The sequence below is a fragment of the Poecilia mexicana genome, unplaced genomic scaffold, assembly GCF_051168715.1.
Source record: "Poecilia mexicana isolate PSO_F unplaced genomic scaffold, ASM5116871v1 scaffold_12, whole genome shotgun sequence".
Taxonomy (NCBI): domain Eukaryota; kingdom Metazoa; phylum Chordata; class Actinopteri; order Cyprinodontiformes; family Poeciliidae; genus Poecilia; species Poecilia mexicana.
Genome location: NW_028263381.1, coordinates 7,963,674 through 7,981,202, shown reverse-complemented (window position 1 = coordinate 7,981,202; position 17,529 = coordinate 7,963,674). Strand labels below are relative to the sequence as shown.

Sequence of the window (17,529 nt, the reverse complement as noted above, 5' to 3'; positions counted from 1 at the left end):
TGGCACTTTTTCGTCATCAGTGAACAGAAAAGCGTGAGAGCAAAAATGACCTCGACCTTCACCACTGATCATGACCTTAGTCTTTATGACCCGGTACAGAGAGTTGTTTTTTTATGAAAGTAACAAATCTGCATATGAATGCCATTTATTTATTAAACAAGGAAGTGAAAACTTTGTGTAAATAACAAGCAAATGCAGCAAAAGAAATGCCCTCATAAATCTGAGAGAGAGAGAAAAAACAAAACAAAACAAAACAAAAAAAAAAAACAGATAAACGTGACCCGATCTGTCCGGTGTGTTCTGGTGTCAAACTGAGTCACTTATAAACACCTGTGAGAACCAAGCTGAATATGGAGCCCCTCTGGCAAACCACCAGTTTCAGATCTTGTCAGAGTAATCAGCTTTGCCCCGCTGCAGACCCAGGCAGGCACTCCGAAGGCAATGACGCCCTTGGAGTGAGAATGGACCGACGCTTGAATGAACCGCTGAGTGGCACAGCAAACGGACAGCCAGTCCCAGAGCGCTGACGGCAGCCACTTTGGGCTGGTCACATGGGGCACGGAGGAAGTACAATAGAACAACCTGAAGACGCCAGAAACTTGCTTCTTATAACAAACAAGAGAGAGGTTTGCAAGGGGTTGACGTTGGTATCTATAATGCACACTGAAAATAAAAGTAATCAGTGCTGACATAAGCCTGATAATGTTACCAATGCTAAATCAATTCGACAGTTTCTAACGTCTAGTGAGATGAAAGTTTAATAACACCAACATATATTTCAAACGAACCAAGATCCACAATGAGGAAGTAGCTGTGCTTTTTACAGACTCATATCAAGCCAATATAAAACAGTTTTTAAGGTCATCTGTCTTCTTTTTTGCCTAAAACAGTAACTGGTGGAAAATTTGGTGATCTTTTGAGCAAACTCTGCATGCTTTGTGAGTGTCTTAGTGCACGGAAACAGACACAATGCCTCGTGTTCATTTCCTGTGAAGGTCAGAACACGAGAAAACTTTACAGTCAAGTGAAATGTGCTTAAAAAAACAAGTTTACTTTTTTTTTTTTTTTTTTTTTTTTTAGAGTAAATACCATCCGGGAGAGCCCCCCAAAAAACTGAAATTAATCTTACAATTAAACTCAATTGATTTCAAATTGAAATAAATAATTGAGAGCAACATGGAACTGAAGTCAAACTCCTGTTTTATTTTCACAGTCTTGGCCACTAAAGCCGATTCTCATTTTTACTAAAGCTTTTAGAGATGGAAGTGTGAAACAATGCGCTAGTTAAATCACAAAACAAACTGTGTCTAAACGTCTTACGAAAATGTGATGAGTATAAAGGCAAATGAAATGTGAAACAATGCATGGTGCAATACACGGTCATTGTTGTATCCTTTCGAAGCAACAATGAGATTAATAGGATTACTGGGACAAACATTGTCAGATCATAGTCGCTAAAATCCCCTTGCCCTACGGAACGACAACTGGTACCAGAACACATCTGTACCATACAGTGCAACCTAATGCTTTACACAAGTATGAACTCAATAATGTGACAATTTCTTTCAAGATAAGGCATTGATCCGCAACTATTGAAATCAACCGTTGTGTTTTGGCATTTTCAGAGCCGCACCATTGAGCAACTAATCCGCAGTTCCAGCAGTAATAACACAATCATGAGCAATGATACATTGTGTTACCAGACAACTTAGATAAGCTGCTGGGAAATAAATAGACCAATCAAGGATTATGATCTTAATTCCAGTACTTAGATGAGTGATTAAAGACCACCAAGGACCAACAAGAAATGGCTCGCATGCAGAAATCTGCAAATATGTCGGCAAACAGGTCTGGGACTTAACATGGAAACCTTCACAAGACAAGAAATAGGAAAAGATAAGACTCAACGGACACGTGAGGTGAAGGGTGCTCAACCGGGACAAGCTGGGGAAACAGACAAAAGGCAAAAAGATTTTTAATAACGTTTGGCACAATGACATTCATAAGGTCAGTGCCTCAGCACACGCTAACCCTGTCTTAGGGGGTTAAACACTGGGCGTGAATTGGGGCACCATCTGCGATTCACTTCCAAATTTGCTGCGAAAAGCCCATTAAAAGAGGCTTCGAGAGGCCATGAGGCATTCAAAGACCTCAACCACAAGTAGTTTGAATCTGTGAAACACTCAGAAACACTTGTTCAGTTCAGTAGCAGAATGTTTAGCATAATCTGTCATAGTCAGCCTTTTTTAAAGCCTCCAGTCTAAATACGAGTACATGTGACATATTTGCAGAAATATTTAGTAGATTGCTCCCTCCAGGTCAGGGCTCAGCCTTTGTCTCAACTGTAGCAGTTCAAGTGTCTTGTTGACAACATGATGATAAGATGAAGCAAATGATAGTTAGATGGACTGAGGCAAAAAGGGGATCAAAATGGGGGATTGCTGAGGGTGTTTGGGATATCTGCATGCCTTTACTTTGAGGTTGTGCAGGTAAATCCTAGTGGCAGAACCAGAACATGTTGGAGGGCCTATATACCCAAAATAAGTCTAGAAATGCCTTAAGGTCCTCCTGACTGAGATGGAAAGTGTCACTTGGCAGAAGAATATTCCTTTCTGGATCCTCAATGATGTCTTGGAAAAGTGAGACAATGGATTGGTGGATACTTGATACTGCAAATCCCCAATATCTTGCCTACTATCGCACATTTACACAAATTGGGCAATGTGCTTTCACTTTCAAAATAAGTGTTGGATATTACCTTGCTAAGACCTGCCTCTGGGTGCGTCTTACTGGAACAAGACCCTGCGGCACACCCACAGCGAGCCCCACAGAATGAACTGCAGGAACTCAGCGTTACTTCAGATAAGTGGGAGACATTTGATGGATCAATGGATTTGGAGTATCTTTCTTTTTGGTAACACTTTATTTGAAGGGGTGTGCAGAAGACTGACATAATACTGTCCTAAACATGATAGTACCTGTTCTGAACATGAAGGAGTCTTGATGAATGGTTATGATCATTGTCATGACGTGTCATTCGGTAAATAATGACACTTTTAATGCAAAGTTGAAACTTTATGAATGTTTATGGCTCCATGTTCATAGCAGGTGTTATGTCATGTTATGACAGCCCCTTCAAATAAAGTGTCACCTTATTTTTCTGTGCTACTTACATTTTATTGAAAGAATGATAAAGTTGAACTACAGTGTGTCAAAAAAAAAAGATGCGGATTGGCACAAAAAGCGATTGGATCAACTAACTCTATTCAGTTAGTTGAAAGAGTCAAGTTGTTTTTTTTGTGTTTGCATTTGATGGCCCTTTGAGGGCGTCCGATTTCCCATCCACAAACACAGCAGCAGATTACAGACATTCGAAGGGATCAAGCTAGATAAATGTCTTTGGTGTAGAATCAAAGGACTTTCTGGAGATGTGCAGGACTCGGGATGCAGAGTGATAAGCGGGACGACCGCTCTGATGCTTTCCTGTTATTACCGCGAGGCAAGAGAAAGGTTCTACATCCGCACCATGAGATCAGCTAAATTTAAAGGTCAGCTTGAAAATGTGCTCACTGTAACAAAGTTGTTTACCAGCATCAGTGTTTCTGTGTTTACCGCCTCGTGTTGGCGAATGACCTTTATGGAGTTAGACGTTTCAATCATCTGAAGACAGTCCAGTTTTTTTAAGTACAGTGTGGTGAGTCAACCAACAGCTGTTTAGATATTTAGCCTCAAATAAAATTATGGCTCTAAGTATCCTGGGACCCGTGCATCGCTACAGCTGCTGTCAACACCTTGCATCCAAGACTGGCGTGGGAATTTAATCCAAGGACGAATGCTGCCATGTTTAGCTGAAAAAAAAAAAACTTCAATCTCAGGAAAAGACTAAACTTAGATTCAATTGGGATAAAAAAAATAGATATTTTAAGGTTCTAGCAGGAAACATGAAAGCAGAGATTTTGGGTGAAACAGATTCCACTTTGGTAACACGGAAATGTCTCCGGCGAATATGATTCAGGTCTCCTCTCTCATTACTCATTCAGTTTTTTCTGCCCTGATTGGCTGATGTAATGAGAGGAGATAACAATGAAAAGGAAGAACAGAGGTAGACGTTCCCTGCAGTAGAGCTCAGTGCACGAATAGCACAAGAAGACTTTCTACAACATAAACTTCACAGTTTTCAGATGCAAGTTTCAGACAACAGTCTAAGTTTTCCTTAAAATCATGCCGTATGCAGATAACAGAGTGACCAAAGGATGGGCCAAACTGAATGACAGAATGACAATCTCAACCTCGTCATTGGGTCAACAAAAATTTCATTCACACAGCTTAGAAAGTTTAGGATTAGCTGTGCTTTATCATTCACTTTGTGACATTAGAGAAGAGAAAAACCAACTGACTACAGAGAACAAGATTTCTTATCCTGGGAAATTCAAATTCACACAAGTTCAAAATCATAAATACTGACTCAAAAACACATACAACCCCACTCATTTTTAGACTGATATCTTTTTGCAAGTTACAAAGAAATCACACACTCTTTGTAACCAAAAACACGCTTCATAATTCTGGCTGGATTCTTGACTACTTCTCTTGCCAGAAATGATAAGCTCATATAACTTATACTGTGAGTCAGTTAAACTGTTTAAGTGGAGCGAAGAAGAAGAAAATGTATTTCTTTAACACATATAAACTTTTATAACTCATAAATCTTCTAATTTCTTACAAATTTTTTCTTTTTAATTCCATATCTAATACCTACATAAAATCCATTTTTAGAGTTTTACCATCACACAACATATGACAAAATAAACAGGAGCATATTCCAAGGTTTCACTGGCATAGGGGGGGAAAAATGATTGACTTATATGGAACGACTGATAACCAGATGAAAGGTATTTAGTCATTCCAAGTGTTAAGCAGGGAGTTGTTTGAGCTACAGCAGCTCTGTGTAGGTAAGTGTTTAATGGAAATTTTGACATCAGGATGTCTGCAGGGATTTGAACTTGAAGCTTTTAAAGCTCATCAACTTCATGCATGTTTAAATGAACACAAACCTGAGTGAGGAGGAGGAGAGCAAAAGTTTTACGAAGAGAGAGAGAGAGATATAAAGTTAAGAAAAAAAGCAGTGTGGGGAAGCTGAGCAACAGCGAGAACTAGAAAATCTCTGAAGAAATTTAAACGGGGCCTGCCACAGTTTGCCCGTCAGTTTGAACCCAGCGTCCTGATGCTACAAATTAGCCTCAATGCTAAAGTAAGCTGAGATGTACTCAATAGCATGTGGAGAGTCACAAGCATGTAGAGTAACATGGACTTATGCCATTCAGTATGTTGAAATTAGTGTACAAATTAAAATGAGCCAAATTGCTAACATTAGCCTAAATGCTGTCGTTAGCATGTGGGGCATCACTAGCATGTTGTCTTACTTTGACTTACCCCATTCAGTGTACTAAGTGTGGCTAATAAATAATAAAAATAACTAAAAGCTTTTTTTTAGGGAAAAGGCTAATGCTAATGGGGGGCAGTGAAATGCTAATGTTTGTGCAAATGTTAATTCACTGCCTTGCGCTGTGTTCCTGTTGCTCCCCGAGATTAAACTCATAATTACGATCCTCTGCTCTCTGATAGCAGACGGCGTGTCCGTAAACAAGTTTTACTAAATATTGTACAATAACCGAAAAGAGAGATGTAACTTCTATCATGATTATAGATTAGCCAAAAACCCCACCCTTACAATAAAATACTGCTACCTCAGGTGGGCGCAGGAAGTAGCAGTATTATAGTGTAGAACAATAGGTGCCTGCCATGCACGTCAGTCACTGCTCTCCCTGTGCATTGCTATGGCAGGCCCCAATGACACCTTCGGGTTTTCTACTAGGATCACTGGAGGAAGATGAGAGAAAAGAGATGAATGAATACAGAAACACAGACACAGGGGCCTAAATCACATTTAGAAGTAGGGCAGCCTATGCTGGCAGCTCGAAGGCCTGGAGCACTTTCCTGAATTGTTATCCAACAAACGACACCACAACACAATGAGCTTAGCTTATCTGCCTACTCATGCTTACAGAGCGCTCCCATGCCTGAAGGCACTGCTTACAAACCTGACGTCTTAAGTGATATATGAAAAGAACACAAGTCTGGTGAAATGAATGATTTCATTTGTGGTGAATATATAAAAAAAAAAAGCTACATGAACACCAATTATTTAACAGGAAATGAGGCTTTGCAGAGTGTAAACATCACCTCATCGCAATTAAAGACTACCCTGGTATAGATGTGCAAAAAGGCTTCCGGTAAATTTCCAGGAGCAAGAGTTCCCACTAAAGAAACATTTATTTATTATTCTGAGAGAACATTTTAAGAGATTCATATATAGTCATTTCTGTCTTCTTGGTTCCATAAGGGAATAAGTAAGATGGGGAAACAAAACGGAAAAGTCAAGAGTGATTGTCAAAAGTTAGGAAATCACGACAGAAGGAAATCTGCAACATACTACTAACTATAGTCTGTGTGATAACTAAGAAGTTTATAACAAGTGGAATTGCGATAAACAAGGCAAGGAACTAAGCTTATCTCGCCAATCTTTGGGGGTCAATAAGTCTCCATGACAACCATTACATACTAGCCTCAATTGCCAGCTGGCTGTTCAAAAGAAAAGTCTTTTCTAAAGTACCACTAAAGTCATTTTGTGTTTCCTAAGTCCACTGGAACTTTGCCATTTGGTATGTTTGGGTTGATTTTGGGTTCTAGAAAGTTTTTATTCCACCTAAATTTTGGTTCGTAGAACATTTTAAACTATCTGAGCTTTTTCTTGTGTATGTTTTCACCATCAGGTCCATACTGTTTAGGTAGATTATGTGCCCTCACAATAAAAAATCCTCTCTTCCTGCAGGAATGCTGATGTGATCTACAGAACGCACAACAGCAGAAAGCCGAATGTGATTAAAAACAATGAAATTAGACCAATGCAGCAATATTATCAGATTGTTTCATAGTAGTTACATTTTGAAAACCAAGTACTGTCTGTAAACTTTGCAGAAATGTGCAATGACGACTGCACAAGAACAAGAACTGGAGAAAAGGTCATGGAAATGGTGCAACCAGGAATGACTTTTTATGTTTATTTGCCACTGGAGAAAAGTAGAGAAACTGCAACAGCTTTAACCTTGCTTAATATGTTTGTTACTTCCAAATGTAAAAATTGGTAAATGAGCCACAATCTTGGGGCGTTGTGATTGTTTTCATTTGTTTCTTAGAACAGAAACGCAGTAAAACAGGATGCACAAAGTTTGACCTGATGCTGCTGGACTTTTGTGCAGCACTGACAGCAATTTATTTTTATTATTAATTAGCTGTTTTAACAACCACATTTCTTGAACACTGAACTTTCTTTGAGATGACAGTAAATAGGACCACATCTATCTAAGTACTTTCATTCAAAAGCAGACGTGGTACCAAATCAAAAGGACAAACTTTAAGGGAAGGGAAGAAGTTGAATAAATCTAATAATTCTGCAGGATTATCCAGGATGGCCGTACTGAAGCTGCAGTTTTACACTGCACAGAAATTGCTTTGAAGAAACTTAGATGGAGCCAAAAGGGAAAAGGGGTGAAAAATGTAAATCCCTCAAGTTAAAGAGTTCCACTTTCTTTCTGGCAATATAAGATGCTCAGAGCACACAAAGAGAGGACTGAAACACGGCTCTCGTAGCCACAGCAAGCATTACAACATCATGCTGTCATCATAGTACTAATTTTTAAGGATTGCCTTTCTACGTCAGCATCATCAAACACTGACGTTCTCCAGTGACTGATCTTTAAGAAGAATTTTGACCTGATTAAACCACAAGATCTTAGAGGACCACTAGATTTCCTCCACTGGCTGCTGCAGGAGGTTATACAAACATCTGTCCCTTCAGAGCAGAAACGTGAACATAACAAAGGTGACCCAAGAGTGAATCAAATCATATGTTAACTGACAGGTAGGAAGATTCAATGATGTCAAATGTTAAATGAATAACAGGGGGGGAAAGTATTCATTCCCTATAAATGTTACCACCTTTTCTTACATTATGTAGATTTCTACATATTTTATTAAGATGTTTTGTTGTAAAAAAAAAAAAAGAAGAAAAAGTATTGTAAAGTGGAAGTAAAACAAAAAAGTAAAAGTAAAACTTTTCTGGAAACCAGAAAAGTGGGACATGCCTTTTATATTTAATTCCCTTATGCTGTGTCTTACTGCCTTTGCAGTTTATTGAATAAATAAAGATACTCTGTGGTTTGATACGTGTGAAATCTTTATTCTGTTTGGGGAAAACGGACATCTGCAAGCCAGAGATACAATGAAACGGATTTAGATCAAATCCTTTTCATGTGTTAGAATGATCCAGTCTCGTTTTGTATTTGTAAAAACAATACTTACTTCCATTTCTTAACTATTCGCCACTTTGTGTCGGTCCATCAGTTAAAATCCAAAGGAAATGCGCTAAAGCTTGGAAGTTTTATTCCCTCTTCGTGACTCGTGTTTACAAGCTATTTTATCCACCGTGATTTATTAGTCTAGAACCTATTTTATGGGTGCTGACTCACGCCAAACAACACACGCCAACAATATCTTTCCAATAACGGCACAAAAGCGGGAGCTCTTCAGCTGCCAGTATGTTGACTTTGCTATATTTGCACTTTAGATTAGCTGCAGCAGACTCTGTGGCAGCCAGAGAAGGCACAAACAAACAGGACTGTTCACAGGAAGTGCGCACTGTAACATAGCTATGAGTTTGTACTTGCAGACATTCTGAAATACCTCTAAAAATGGAGCATAAATAACAGTGCTCCCCCTCACTGCTGACCTGGTTTAAAATGTCACAGGTGATCACATCTGTCGAAATTTCCTGATATATGTATATATTTTTTTCCTCTTTTGAGAAAACTCACTTTGCACATCCTACATTCTTATAAACACTGGCGGCATCAACTCTTATGTAAGAGACGTGTTTAACATTTTCATGCTGAGGCTTTATAATGGCTAGGGAATGTCGGCAGAGCAAAACGTAGCTTCAGGGTGTGCAGCAGGATTGAGTTTTTGCCTTTTAGAAAGGGTTCTTCCTCAAGAGAGAGGTTTGTTTTTATTAAATGTGATGGCATCAGCGTATATACACATATAACTTGAATTACACGTGGCAATAAAGGACAAGACAAAGCCTTTGGGTGGATTATGAAAGCAGAGACGTGTGCTTGTATACTCCGGGGAAATAATAGCGGCCAAGAAGACTGAGACAACCAGATTGTGAGGTCACTTCGACGTCGGAGCGACAGACTTCTGACTAACCTCCAGCATCCCTCTCGAAGAGAAAATAATTGTTGGCGTTTCAAACTTTTAATGAGAGACATCCACTTTCTCTTGTTCTAGTTGGGCTTTATGAAAATAACCTGAAGGTCTACAAGGAAAAAACAAACTATTCTGAATGTTTTCCCGCTCCAATATCAATCAGGTGGCAGCTGCAGGACGGCAAACGTTTCCAGGTCAATGGCCAAATTCCTTTTGTGATGCCAAGCGTTAAAATGATTGAAGTCTGCCAATCTTTTACTCTTCCACATCGCAGACTTTATGTGGAATCCCAAAGCAAACCTACAAGCACCTGAAAGCTGCGGTAAACTTAAGCACATTGCCTTAGGAGAGACTAAAAGAGAAGATGTAGGATTCACAGTACTCACATATCATCCCAGTAAGATACAAGGAATTTGGTCCAGTGCAGCCTGGACCAAATTCCTTGTGAGACATGTTTAACATTTTCATGCTGAAGCTTTATAATGGTTAGGGAATGTTGGCAAACATTTATGCCACATTAACTAATGTGAAGAAGTTAATGTGGTATAAATACTGTAGAAAGGTACAGTCATAGTGTACCTTTCTACCTAACCTAAAGGTCTACAAGGAAATAACACGCTGGTCTTTATACCATATATTATTTTGTGTCAATGAAAACAGTGAAAGATCCAATTAATTGAATTGGAAAAAAGTAATAAACACAACAGTCATGACTCAAAGTTTCTCAGCTACAATTCAGCCAGGTGTCGGATGATAATACTGTTCTCCATAAAAATATGCTTTACACTTTGAAGCTTGTGAGAATTCATACATAACGCTGACTGAGAGACTTTTTTTTTACCATCTGTCAGTCTAGCAAGTTATTAACCATGAACACAGCAGGTCCTGCACTGATGACACCTGATTGTAAAATCGCTCTTAACAAAGAAGGAAATAATCCTCTTTCTTTTTGTGTTTGCACAAACAATGAAAGTGCACCAGCATAAAGCTGAGATCACATCTAATTCAATAAGCATTTAGGTCACCGACTGGACTTGTGCATCTGCCATTAAGCCAGCATGAACCCAGAGTGAAAACAAAGCCTCCCATTGTGGCTCATCCCTTTTTTAAAGACAGTATGTGATGAATCACATGTGAACCATCCAATCACCAACACTTGAACAGACAGACAGACAGACAGACAGACAGACAGACAGACAGACAGATCTGTCCACTGCGATTTTTATATGTAAAAAGTAACAAGACGTATCTCACCAACATGAACCTCCTACTCAAACTCACCACCATCAACACTTTGTGATAACTAGTAAGGAGTTTCGTACGTCCCTGTGTGTTTCGCCTCTCTTCCTAGCAGAATAGTTTAATTTCAGCCGCGTTAGAGATTTTTCCCTCTTCTGATCATGAAAAATCATACCAATTAGGGTCATACCAATTAGATGTAAGTCCAGATTCAAAACCTTCCTTTCGTTTGATAGTGCTTTTGATCTTTGTCCTGCTGATAGCAAGCTACGCTAAGGCGTTTGTAGAATGGAATAAAAACCTTTAATCAAACTTTTTCTCCTGTTTTTTTCCAATGTGCCAATACTGCAACTATTTCTTCTTGATATTTTTGTGGAGCACCAGAAATTAAATCGCGCTCAAAAGATTTAGTTGGGGAGCCCTGAGGCGCATTGATTAGCACCGCAAGAAGGTCGCTGACGTAAAAGTTTGCCGGAGTCTCTCTGCTCAGAGTTTATATTCTCTGTCCACGCCTGGGTGGGTTTTCCGGTGCTCCAGTTTCCCTCTGCAGTCCAAAGGCAGGCTTACGTAGGCCTGTGATGAGCTGACAAACTGACAAGCCTCGTCTCCTGCCCTTTGGCAGCGTGGAGAGCATCCACCACCCCCATGCTCCTAACAAAAGATAAAGAAAGAGACTGGAAAGTTAAAAAATCTTCTGCCCTTCAAACAAACCTGACCTTATTTACTAGCATATGTCATAAAAAAAAACTTTTCCCAACCTGTAGCACTATAACAGAAACAGAACCTGACAAAAAGAAAAAAACAACAACACTCTTTTCACCAGTATGACAGGTCCAGAGTGACTGTGACTTCGGGACACATTAGCAGTCAAACATCTGCATCTCACCGAGTCGTGACAGTTCAACGAGCTCACAAAAGACTGACACAGACTCAACAGATTGGTGTCGAAAGCCAATAAAAAAAAAATGTCTTCCCTGCACACTCAAACAGAGGCCCGCTCAGAAACAAAAACAACCCCAAAACAAACAAAATCTTCCTCCTGGCAGACCGCACGAAGCAGGCTACATTCTGAAGGACACGTGAGGGAGCCTTAAAAATCCCATTAGAGCTGCAGAAAATTCAAAGAAAAACATGCATAGCCTGCTCTCAGCCCCAAAATCTATTCCTGTCAGCACTGAGTAGATAGCCAGAGATGGGCTAAATTGAGACACTCTATTTTGGTAGGAAGAGAGTGAGGGGATGGAAGAAAAATAGCAGTGGAGCAGAGGAAAAGAGTTAGTGGGGAGGGGGTAGAGGATAAGAGACTAAGAGGGAGCTGGAGAGATAGGCAGAGGTAGAGGATTGCCTTCAACTTGTTTCTTTTTTTTTTTTTTTTTTGCAGAGAGACAAAGGCCCTCCTACAAATAGAACATGTTTCGTTTCCCAAAGAAATTCCCCCGCACACCCTCGTGTCCCTTAGAGAGCCAGCGAGCCGTGGAAGACGCCGGATCTGTCCATGCGCACGGAGCAACACCAGTCTTTGTTGTCCGGCCTCGTTAATCGATTGAGGAGGTCGCGAGAGGTCTCGCCATAATGGAGCGGCAGCGGCTCTCAGAAACACATACACACACACACACACACACACACACATGCACGCACTGCGTGCAAAAACATCTCTGTGAGTGCACGCTTTCTGAGCCACCGGTCAAACTGAATGAATCAAATTCTTAAAAACCAGCCCAGTGGGACCGGTTGGTGATGATCGGGGGCGGGTGGGTGATTAAACAAAAACAGGCTGAAAAGAGCCGCAGGATGCAAACTTGTATCTTTTCACTTCGCTGCCAGGGAAAGAGCGGGCGCATGAGTATGAGAAACACTGACGTTTTGCTCCATAACAGCCACAAATGTCATTGGGGTTTGATGTGACAAAAAAGTAGCATGTTGTAAAATGGGATTAAAATGAAGTGTGTTCTTTATCATTTTCATAAAAATGTAAAATGAGTTGTGCATTTGGATTCAGTCCCTTCACTCGAACATCCTAAATAAAATCCGGTTCCATCTGTCAGTCTCCTGAACAGTAAATAGAGTCCATCACTGTTCCTAGGCTTTACTTTGTTTTGTTAATTCTATTTTTCTATTTACCCAGGACTTTCCTTCAGTAACTCAGGTCCCTGCCTCCCCAGTTGTCTCTCATCTGCTCATTAGCTCACCTTTCTGGCATTCCAGAAATCGAGCTCCTCGACACATCCTTGGTTTTCACAGTTTGTGTCAAATTCTCTGCTGCTGCCACCAGCCTGGGGATTCCCAGAACTCTAGTTTTTCTGTGAGCTTTTGTTTGGTTTTGTACTTAGGTGACTTTTATAATGTTTCAATTATAAATAACGTACTCTGTTTGGCATACTGTATACTTGCGTGCCTCTCGGTCAGGTCTTTCTTGTAAGAGATAAGAAACAAAATGTCCTTGTAGTCCTCAAGTGCCAGTGTCCTGCAACTTTAAGATTATGCTTTCACATAATATGATAATAAAACCCACAGGGACAGAATGTGGACGTGAATGTGATACACTTTTGCAGTAAACCTCACTTGACAAGCACTGAACTGCTATGCTCTGTCACTCTGCCGTCCTCTGTTGACGCCTGCCGCTGTTTTCCCACATTGAGTCGGAGTAAGAAGATTAACTGAGGGAGAAGAAACCAGTGCAGCTCTGCCAGCCAACACACAATCTCTCTCCGTTCCACGACTTTCTCGCCAGCCTTTTCTCCCACCTCCATCAAGCTCAACTTTCAGCCTCTTCAATTACACACAAAACTCCATTCAATCTCACGGTTAGAAAGCTGTGCTTCCAAATGAAAAGGGAGGTGCTTCAACTGCATGTGAAAAAGAGATGAAGGAAAAGTCAGAAAGGTGAGTCGATATTCATCTATCGCAAAGCTGATTGCATTTGATTTGGCAAATAAGCTTAAAATGAGCATCGATGCCCTTCATCGCTTATATATGTGTGTGTGGACTCCGAGTGCGTGAGAGGGGTCGTAAAGATCCGGCAAAGAAATTCCTCCCACGTAGATGAAACCAGAGGCTGAACAAACAGCTACTGGAGCTGGCACTTTAATAGGAGGTGTTAAAAGGAGGAAATGACTCCAACTTCACACACCGCAAATGAAAATTTACATTCATTTTGATTCAGAGATGTTTCTTTGTCATTTCTGATTCAAGTTGTTTGAAACTCCAACAGCAACTTTGATGCAGATCCCTAAATTTATATTTGTGCATAAGTACTGGAATCAAAACAATAAATGTGTGTAATACATAGCTTTACCTGTTAATGTCAATTCTTGCTAATATTTAGCAACAGTGGAAATAATAGTTTTTTTTTGTTTTACATAAAAATATGTAGATGTTTTTTTTATGTATATTAAATTTTACCTTCAGAATCTGATACATCCGTACCCAAGTATCAAGGCGTTAGTTAGGTTTGCAGATTCTCGTCTCCATAATTGATGATGCCAAATATATTTTTTTAAGATTTTATCTTCTATGTTTTTCCAAAGATTCTTGGCAAAAGTTGTGCATTCTTTTAATTGTTGGATGTGCAAAGACTCTCTTCCCTGCAGTCTGTTGAAGTGTGTGTGTGTGTGTGTGTGTGTGTGTGTGTGTGTCTGTGAGTGTGTGCCTTTAAGTCATTTGAGTTTAGCTTTGGGTGCACTACTATTTCATATCACCTTATTTTTATTTATTAATTTTTTAATAAGCTAGGATTTAAAAGTTTTTCAAAGTTTTCGAAGGCCTGAGGGGGGTCAGAAGTATTGTACTAAAAGTTAAGTCATAATAAATGAAAATGTGGATGTTCTGTAAGTTTTGCTGTGAATTGCAGCAGTAAAAGAGTTTAACTGTGGGTAAGTGAGATCTCTGTCTTCACTGAAGGTTGCAATGATTAGCTGCTTGCTTGTTTGCACGTGCTGATCTGTCAGCTAGTGCAAAAGCCCACTGTTAAATGTCTGAATCCCATTTTTAATCACCTTTAGATAAAAAGAATACCTAAAAAGGGCTAATAGAAACAAATATTCTCCTTTTGAAGTTGATCTTATCACTAATTCAGTCCCACCGTATTTAGAATTTTAAACACTCATACTTGTTGATTTTACATATCCATACTTTAAAGCACATCGACTGTGTGTTTAATACTTTTGGTCCGATTGGAGCCATTGTGATGATATTTGAGTGTTGTTGGGGTTTTTTTATCGAAGTATATTGGGAAATGTGTGCATGGCTAATGTTCTGCTGAGAGTCAGTTAGATGTGAGGATCTGTGCCACTCTCATATTAAACCATGAAATATTAAGCTGACACTTACAGACTGCAGGCCGAGTGAAGCAGGTGGGCCGACTCTCCTCAAATATAACAAAACCCAACCGCCAGTTCTTTTACACTCGCTATAGAAAATCACATTTATAAGCCAACAAAATCACATTTATAAGTAGTCTGAGCTTTTCTAGCTATTTTTATTTTGAAACAAATATCACCCAAAAGATCTGTTCAGGTTTTATCTTTCTATAAGCTCAAGGAAGCTTCCTTGTTCCTTTGAGGAGAAGCGGGAAAGCATCTCCTCACAGCATTATGCTGCCACCACCATGCTTCACAGTGGGGATGATGGAGCCTAAATACATTGTAAAATTATCAGGAACAGATGTGTATAATTGTCTTTCCACTTTACAATTTTCACATAAAATCTCAGTAAAATACCTCCTAACACTATTTGCAATGCCTCGTATTGCTGATATTTTTTTTTTACGCGACTAAATCCAGCATCCATCCAAGCCTTTTAAAAGGAAACGACATTAAAAATTAAACAGGTCATCCACTGATCAAAGTAAAAAAAACAAAAAAAAACTCATCCATAAATAAGCAGCTTTGATCACTGCCAGCAGAGATCATGTCAAACACAAATGACAATTTAATAAACCAAAAGGCTGTTTGTATTAACCAGATCACTTAAATTCATCACATGAATTTCATCAGTTCAATCAAAGCCGAATTGTTCTGCACTGTGCATTGAGATCTGATGTAAAAAAATAAAAATAAATAAATAAATAATAAAAATGTGGGATATCAAACTCATAAACACATGATGAAGACGAGGATTTAGTCTCTCTCCGTCTGAAACGAACCAATTTAACTGGCAGGAAAAGAAAAAGAGAGGAGAAATTTGGTATGTATTAAATGATTCATCAAGACATAGCTGCCAATCAAAAGCAAACCCACATATTTCTTTCCTGCATGTTTATTCGGTCTGATCTGGGAGGCCTGTCATTTCTGAAGCATGTTAGCCCAGTGAGTCACACGTAAATTACAGAACCGTCCGCGGTTTCCTGTTTAGCTTTTGGTTTAAATAAATAACCTAATTATCTCTGTGATATCATAGGGTAAATAAAAACTTCATATGGCAAAAAAAAAACAAACAAAACAAAAAACAAGATGAAAAACAAGATGAAGCCTTGAAATAAGCCCAACCATCAACTCATCTGAGTGCAATAAAAATAAGCATAACTCAGTCTAATCAAAAGCAACAATAAAAAACGACGCACACTTTGTGCACTTACCCAGAACAATCCACCTCACTCCGTTAGCCGTTTCCTTTCTGTAAAAAGGCCTCTTTGGATTGCTTTCAAGTGTTGTGATCTGTTGTTCAGCGGCCAGCGAATGCACCACTGCACCGCCTGTACAAATTGCATCTGACAGCACGCGCTTCTTATTCTGTGTGATTACAGTTTTAATGTCAAAGGCGTCTCCCTCCTCCATCACACAGTCCTCCCCAAAAGACTTCAGACGAGGGAGAAAATCCCAGCAATGTTTGTTCTTAGCAGCCTTAACGACAACACACGTTTTATCAAATGCCTGCTGTAACCCAGGTATGTTCACACCAATCTCTTACAATGCCGATTAGGGCTGAAACGATTCCTCGAATGATTCGAGTACCTCGATTACTAAAATTCCTCGAGGAAAATTTACCTGCCTCGAAGCTTCGTTAATTTATGTTTTATTAGTTAGCGCACCGTGTTCCGGCCGGGACTTCATTTGCGTTGCGCGGAGCTCTCACTTCCGCCTCTGAGTTGTTGACAAAAGCTAAGTCTCAGCGGCATAAAGTCCAATCTTCAAGATTGGCCCGTGGGGATTTTATTGATTGATGATAATGCCCGACTTTTTATCGTTTTTGGGGAACCAATAAGCATCCTTAAAATGACTGGGGGAATGCCTGGAGTACGGCAGCATTTCTCCTCCGGGGCTGCTGGTTGAAAGCGAACGGCGGGAAGAGCGCTGAGGTGAGCGGATAGACTGAACAGGGCGGGCGGCTGAGTAGCTGATGCTTACCGTGTAAATGTAGCTTTACCGACGAACCGCACAATAAATTTCATATCCCGGTCTGAAGAAACGGGTGGCGGAGCGCATCGTACATGGCTGGTAGATGAGTTTCTGAGTGTGACCAGTGAAGGTGTCGTAAATATCCCGTATTGCTTCCCCCCGTGTTCATCCCCCGGTCTAACGGTTCGTCAGTCCGCTGGTCTATTTCTTCCCCTCCACCCCATCTTACGTTCGTTCATTCGCCCTCTCCTCCCACTCCAGGCGGCATTTCCCGTATTTTCAAACCCAAAGCGTGACAGGTTAGGTGGCAAGGTGAGTTTAATTAATCTATTAAACTCATTGAAGATGAATACATAAACTAAAAGCTGGATTGTAGACATTTTTTATAAGCATATTTGTGAGCCTGCCTCTTTGTTATTAAATTCAATATAATTTCAGATTTTTCTATAACTTTTCTTCTGGTTAACTTAGAAAGTGAGCTATTATTGTTACAGGTTAGTTTTCTAAACTACAAAAAAGCAACTGTTAGGGATGCTCAAATATGAAAAATTGGACTGATATTGATATCTGATAGTAACACCGGTATTATGCCAGATTTACCAATATTTCATTTTACTTTTTTTTTTAT

The 17,529-nt window shown here is 39.7% G+C and overlaps 1 protein-coding gene across 1 annotated transcript in view; it reads right to left on the bottom strand.

Moving 5' to 3' along the window:
• LOC106932550 (carboxyl-terminal PDZ ligand of neuronal nitric oxide synthase protein) overlaps positions 1-17,529 on the bottom strand; it is a 53,759-nt gene that overhangs the window by 30,997 nt on the left and 5,233 nt on the right. The window lies entirely within an intron of this gene.